This window comes from Nilaparvata lugens, chromosome Y (genome assembly GCF_014356525.2).
Source record: "Nilaparvata lugens isolate BPH chromosome Y, ASM1435652v1, whole genome shotgun sequence".
NCBI classification, from domain to species: Eukaryota; Metazoa; Arthropoda; class Insecta; order Hemiptera; family Delphacidae; genus Nilaparvata; species Nilaparvata lugens.
The window spans coordinates 4,001,556-4,009,502 of NC_052519.1; positions in this window are offsets into that span (position 1 = coordinate 4,001,556).

Sequence of the window (7,947 nt, forward strand, 5' to 3'; positions counted from 1 at the left end):
ATTTTTGCACATTCAACCTGATACATGGTGTGATTATAGGACCTCGTCATATTAAATTTTTCTACATGTTCACTACGTTCAAACAATGATTTCTTATATAAATTAAAATTAAGTTTTCTACATTTCACTCCGGTCTGTACACCCTTTGCTATACATTTATTTACAGGTTTTTCATTCTCATTACATACTGAAAAGGAGTAAAGTTTCGATCTTAGGCCTACAAATCTATGGACAGGTTTTGAGGCAGTCTCATCCTTGAACTTTCCTACAACTTTATTTTTCTCCATGGAAAGCAAGGGTGGCAAGGTGGATAGTTAGAAGTATCGAAAAGGCTCAAATTTTCTTTAATCAACTGATACACATCTTCGACTTTTAGGTTTAGAAGAAAACTGTCGGTATCAGTCATACAGAGTTCTATACGATCCCACGGTATAATTTTTTGTAATTTGCAATAGAAAAAATCGTACATATGGAATTTACTCAACTCCAGTACGGAAAAGCCGGAGTAGACAGGCTTGTTCATTTTAAGTTCTAACTTGCGAGAGAAAACCGCGATCACGTTCGGACTAATTATTTTCCAGCGTTTGCATAACAGATTTGAAATGTACTTATCTGACCGTTTTTCTTCCATGATAATTTTAACATTGATTTGCTTACGACTAGATTGAATTGTCTTGCCAAAGATAAGATTGCAACAGGCCTCAAAGAAGGATATTTCAAGTTTATTTTTCGCGTTCTGCCTATTCCGGATATTGAAGTCGATGTAGCTTTTCAGCCAGGGAGATTGGGAAAAGCTATTGACGCGATGCACTTTCATTAATTTCAAACCGAGCTGAAGGTAGAGCTTTAAATTGTCGTAGTGTACAATGTACTTTTCACGGTGAAAAAGTGGGTTCATGAGTTTTCTGGTTCCAGTTTGACCGTTCTCATTTGTTTGGTAGTTCAACAGCAATTCGCATGGCGGTGTTAAGTGGAGAGGGGCGAGTGGGAAGCTGGCGTGCTTATCATGTAACTCTTGAGGGTACTCGAGATCACATTCTATCATATATCCGGTTTCTGAATTGCTGTCCAAATTTGCGAAATCAAGCTTGGAAATTTCTTCCTCTGAGAGGAATTTGAAATTTCCAACAGGTAACCTTCGGCTCATAGCTTCCGAGTATAAACTGTTTGCATCGATATAAAGGAGATAATTAGACGGTTCTGAGGGATCGTATGTTTCAGGTAGATGTTTGTTATTCGCTTCACAATAACGTTTACCGATGAATGACACCCCACCCCTCATCCCTGCCTCAAACATAAGATGCATGTCAGGATGAGTGATCAATTCTAGTTCGACTTTGGTGTATTTCAACATGCAATTCCAGGTGAAGTGCGCGAGAGAAACAAAATGGGTCACATCAAGGCTGTATGAGCTGAAAAGCGTAGACCTCATGGATTCAAAAACTACCGCTAATAGCATTACGTCCAAACATAAATAAAAATCATGATATTCACCCAGATTTTTCAGCTTGAATGTTGAGAACACTCTTTGCGCATGCTCATATTCTTCGCGAGACAGAGGTGTATCAGTTAAATCATTATGAAAACATTCGATGGGAGGAAGCGATGTTTCCGCGAATTTTTCGGGACAGCTCATGTACGAGTAAGAATATACTCTTTTTTTCAACAAGAGCTGTCTGTGTTCGTGAGGTGGATCATGAAACACCGAAAATAATAGCTCGAACTTCTTTTCCATGTCTGTACTTTCTACCAAATTACGCACCAATACTTCCAAGGATTCAGACATAAACTTGTAGGAATCTAAAAATTTAATTTTGCCTACTGAAAGTGTCAAAAATCTCTCTGACGTATTTGCGATGCAGGAAATTTCTTTTTTACATTTACCGAGCGCTTTCAGAATAAAATGCGAATCAAAACCAGAGAAATTATGAAAATAACACAAAATGTACTCCGGAGTACGAGCTGTTAAATTACAAGAAACATGTGCCGCACACAAGTAATTACCGGTTTCATGCGTGTGATGATGACATTTAATATCGCTGTCTAAAAACGGTTCAGACAAAGCCCGCAGTTTACCGAATTTTGAAATTCGCGCACTTGACTTCCGGATAAAGCTTGCATCAGAATTTCTCGTTTCATATCCTCATACAAAATGTAGCCGAGATCTGTAATTTCCTGAAGAAATTTCTCCATGATTTTTTCGTCTAAACTACTCGATCTATGGAGTACAGGTCCGTAGGCGATTTCCCCGTTAACATCTATAACAACGAAACAATAGCCGCAGGGAATATGCTGCGCCGTTTTCTTTGTGTAACTACGAGTAATTTCATCAGAATCGGATTCATCATCATCATTATTATCGATATTAACAACATAAGTTTCTAAATCCACGTAAATGGTGTACTTTTTCTTCAACGTCGCGCCTAGTTTCTTGAATTTAATTGTCTCTCCGCGTTTAGGATATGAAACTCACTGTGATTGAAACTTGGAACAAAGTTCCACATGTTTCATCAAATTTGCTTTACAATCACAATTTTTAGATTTGTTCTATGTAAATCTATGGAAACAAAAATTACATACGTGCACTTGACCATCGCATTTTGAAAGGTGGGAGAGAAGACGCGATAGCCCGTTTTTCCCAATCGCGGTATTTACTAAACAGAAATGAGTTTTTCCTGCATTGCCTTTTAGCATTAAAAGATTAATTTGGTGCTTACGAGTGCGGAAAATGCTTGTACGGAAGGGGAAAAACTTTTCGTTCTCATACGCGATGACGTGAATTGCAATATCCGGATTGAGTATTTCAAATTTCTTAATATCGCATGTCGTCACCGGGAAATTTACTCCTCGCGTATTAAGTGTGTGAGCAAACTTGCTCAAATACTCTACAGTCAAGCGCGAGTTAGTTGGTTTCTGATGGAAATACGCGAGCACTGACCATAAAAAGCATTTTTCGTCAGAGAAATTTTTGACATTTATAATACATTTTTTGTTTTTCAAAAACTGCGGTGTTTGAATGAAACTGGATGTGTATATAGGATTAAATTTAATCACGTTCACATCCAGTGATTCAATTTTCTTTAGCACCCATCCACTCCCATGTCTTACGAAATTTTCGAAAGATGAGAGGATTTTTTTCACAGCCAAGAAAAAATGCTCATTAAAATCTTCATAGTTCTCAAGCACGTTGAGCGCTATGTTGGAGTAACTATGTAGATTTATTAGAGATGAGACAGTCTCAACAACCTGCTTGTCATCCATCACCACTAGTTTATACAGCAAAACATTTAATACTATAAACCACTTTACATTCCCATCATACCATGCCGCATGTTCCCTAATTATATCAAAAACTCGACGTTTCGACCTCTCAAGCACGTTGGTGATGTCGATATCCTCAGCCTCGTTATCGAGGGTGATGCGATGGCAGACTGCGCTTGAATTCATGCCACGTAGTCTGCGTTCCCTCAGCATGATTCTGAAAAACAAAAGAATAACGATCAGGATGAGATAGAGTAAAACAGCATGTTTAGTTGTGAATTGACATTGGTAGAAGAAGGCTGTGTGTGAAAATGATATCTCAAGATCACATAATGTTGTATGAAAGATTAAGATTATTATCTTTTGATAAAAGATGGTCGAAAACTTCTCCGCATTTGTCCGCGGAAAACATGGCGAAAGAGGGATTTATATTCTCATCTGCACCAGACATTGTGCGATGTGTATTTTGTTCAATTTGTTTGGGAAAATGGGAAGAAAGTGACATACCAGCAATAGAACATGCAAGGTACAGCCCAAACTGTAGAAGGAAAGATAATATAACAATTGAAGAGGAGAATTTCGATAATAATATTCTACAAGAATATGAAGAAAGATATTTAACTTTTAATTGTGTAGAAGATTCATCCATTTAAGGAGAGTATTTTGAAAAGCATCATCTACATTGTGACTTTTGTAAATCATTATGCAATAAAGCAGAGTATTTTGCGAGAAATGGTTATTTCTTACATAAAAATCCATTCTATCTACAATGTGTCTATTGCAAAAATATTATCGAAAATCCATTTGAGAAAGTAATGCATTTACCGTTTTGTTTATATGAAGAGTGTGAGAAAGAAGAGCGGGGGTTGGATGTTCCGGATATAGCGTATCGTAAAGATGAGGTGAAATCGCATGCAAGCAGTATATTGGAGAAGGTTTTTTATCCTCCGAGGACAAAAACTGTGCTCTGAAGACAAAAACTGTGCTCCGAGGACAAAAACTGTCCTCCGAGGACAAAAATTGTCCTCCGAGGACAAAAATTGTCCTCCGAGGACAAAAATTGTCCTCCGAGGACAAAAATTGTCCTCCGAGGACAAAAAAATTGTCCTCGGAGGATAAAATTAAAGTAAAAATGAACTTACATGTGTTGATTTGACAAAATGACAGCTATCTCCTCGGCTATGCTTCTCTCAGCTCAGGTAGCTCCTCGACTGTGGTTGTCTCAGCTCAGGTATCCTCTCACCTCAGGTAGCTCCTTGACTGTGGTTGTCTCAGCTCAGGTATCGTCTCAGCTTAGCTAGCTCCTCGGCTATGCTTCTCTAGATGCAGGTATGTTTCCCTCACGAGAGCACAACTGCTTATGATACCGGAAACCAAGTTGTGAGGTGAGAAAATGCTGTGAAAAACAATGAAATATTTAATAACTGCAACCAAATATTAGAAATCAATAAGTAAGTGTTTTTTTCAAAAATATCAGAATGTAACGGATTATACTTACTTACAATTGAATGTCTGCGTTGTGCCGCTGGTAAACCTCTGGGAAGTTGAGTACAGCACGCTCCAATTGCACACGCCCCCTTGCTCTGTCTCACTCGTACAAGCCTGCAACAGACAGAGAAACGACTTGGTATAAAATCAGTTGCCTCAGAGGAAAATCACCATTTATGTTAGAGAAGAGTTAAGTGAACTTATATACCCTACGTGAACTTCTCCCTAATCATCATCTACACAATGGATTCATCATCATCTTCAAGCTTCATCATACCAGACAGCCCACCAACAGAGCAGCAGCTCAACTACTGGCAGCAGCAGAAGCAGCAGCAGAAAGCTCGCAGCTCGGCTGCCACCTCAGCTGCCACGGTTGCCGCCTCCGCTGTCTCCGCCGGCTCCTCCTCCGCCTCACCCCTGGAGAGACAGAGAATCTTCGTGCAACGAGAGAGGGGTGAGGAGATCGCGATTCCAGACAGTCCTCTGCCACAATCTACACCGGCTACCTGGGCGCCGCGACAAGCGGTGCTGTCAACTCAACCCAGCAAGCAGCCGGTGAAGAGGAGGCTAGTTTTCGAGGACAAGGGCGTGCTCACTCAATCAAAGGTTAGCTTGAAGAAATATTATTATTATTGTATTAACATGTAATGTGCACAAAATCTTCATAAAATGTGAATTAGTTTTTTTAAAACTAATTTCCAATGGATAATATCTTTTGTGTACATTACAAGTCATTACTGATTCTTATACTGTGAGTGAAGTCAAGACTGAGCTTGACTTCTGATTGTGCTATCAAAACAATCCGAACACAGATAAATTTTCATGATGGTTGCATTGAAATTTGGATAAAAATTCAAAATAAACATGTTTTAATAATTTCGATAACAAATTCGAATATGTTGCATGAAAGATTTTTCGACTCAATTATCTAGCAATTTGAATTGAGTTCAAGTAATCGGAGAATTTCCGAGTTATTACTTATATATATATATATATATATTATATATATATATATATATATATATTACTTACTATATCAAATTACTGATTCGAATAATGCATGGACTGTTTATAATATTTCATGTGAAACAAAATGATTGTTGATAAAAATGAGCATGTAATGAACTGAAATATTGATTCGAATAATACATTGCTATTTGAATTATGAAAAATGCGTTCACATGCATGAACTGTTTATAATATTTCGTGTGAAACAAAATTAGTTTTGAGTAGTGAATCTGTTGAGCAAGTTCTCTCTCTCTCTCTCTTGTATGATTTGATGATGAAAAATCTGGAACAAATAAGAGTCTAATGAAATATTTTTTCAACAGAAACGTGTGCCGGAAGAGGACAGCTCGATCGTGCCTCTCTTGAGGGAGGAGGAGGAGGAAGTGGAGACAGAGGACGAGGACTTCCTGAGATTGTTGAATAGCCGCACCGAGAAGCCATGGACGCCTCTGCGCGAGCTGGAAGAGGGGTTGGCATATCCGATATGTGACGTGAGAGAGGCGTCCAACCAGCACGGGCGGCAAATTGTGCTCAAAATCCGGGTACCCAGACTACGCACAACAGATGTTTATCTTCCAGAAAGATTTACCTGGATTTTGAGCACAAAAGACATTGAAAATTTTAAATTAAAGTGCAAAACCTTATCTCTGTTTGTAAAGCATGTTAATGCTTTTATGAGTGACATAAAAAATGTTAAATGCTAAATTAGCATTTAGCATTTTTCATGTCACTAAGCATCTAGCATTAACATGCTTTACATGTTAATATGTATGTGTCAGTAGTGTTCAATAAATAGTTTTTTTGTTATTCTATAAAAATTGTTCTCAATTCTCACCTGTGATACACAGTTCACTAGAAGTAGTAGTAAAACACGTACACAACCAGACGTTCAGTCAGTACTATCCACTTTTATTATGAGGAGTGCTGTGAAATGAATGTCTTTTTATAGCTTGTTGTACGCAGGCACAAGGGCGTGAGACACATCAGCCACAGCAGTCAAGGCTGACTTCAGTCAAAGGTCGGGCATTGCTCCCTCACATCTGTTTTGGCACGCACTCATGGGCGGAACACTTCCTCCTTTCAAATTGTGTTTGTCTTTTCAGATTTGCTATTTGAAAAGAATAATTCTTTGAAAGAAAATTCTTTTCAAATAGCAAATCTGAAAAGATGAATTCGATTTGAAAGGTGAATTCATTCCTAAATTAATAGAAAATTCAATTTTCTTCTAGATTAAGTTAGTGTAATGATTAATTAACTTTAGTTAATGTTCAATAATTGAGTTGAAAGGTAATGAAAAATGGTATGTAGGAGAAAGCAAACTCCAAGGAAATGAGGCAGAGGTATCTTAAGCTCTGCTGCCAGAGTACTTAAGGGGGCGGCGGGTGCTGCTACAGGTATTACTTCAACTATTTTAAATAAATTGATTGATATTACACATGTGGAGATCCCAATAGCCCCTGGCTACCAGTATTGTGGCCCTGGCATGAAACTTGAAAAGCAATTAGCAAGAGGTGACCCGGGAATTAACAAACTTGACCAGGCTTGTAAGGCACACGATATAGCATATTCACAATATAGTGATAATGCAAATCGATTGAAAGCTGACAGAGCACTAGCAAACGTGGCGTGGGAGATTTTTAAAAATCCGAAAACTCCTCTTGCAGAGAGAGGACTCAGCTACCTAGTTACAAACGTGATGAAAGCTAAAAATTACTCTGGTGGTTCTTTGAGAAAGAAGAAGAAGAAGAAGAAGAATGAGGGGAGAAGTTATAGTAATGATATTAGGCGCAAAGCTATAGCTCAGTTGAAAAAGCATATTGCAGGAAAAGGGTATTTTTTGAAGCCTTTTCCTAGTATTAGTGGGGGCAGAATTTTAATTCCACCCCTACCCCCATCATCATATGGAGTGAGTTTATTCCCCCAAGTTAAGAAACGAAGAACAACAACAAAGAAGAGTAGGAAGAAGACAAAGAAGAGTAGGAAGAAGTAAAAGACATGAATATTGAAGGAGAATTGAGTAATTATGATTTGATTGATTGGTCGAAATTATTACAGATTCAGCTAAGAGGTATATATATGCTAGATGCATTATCCAAAAAAATTCTAAAAAACGAGAATGCCATTGTGAATTTAGCAAGGGAAAGCGAGGATGGCACACATTGGGTAGCATATAAGAAAGTTGGCTCTAAT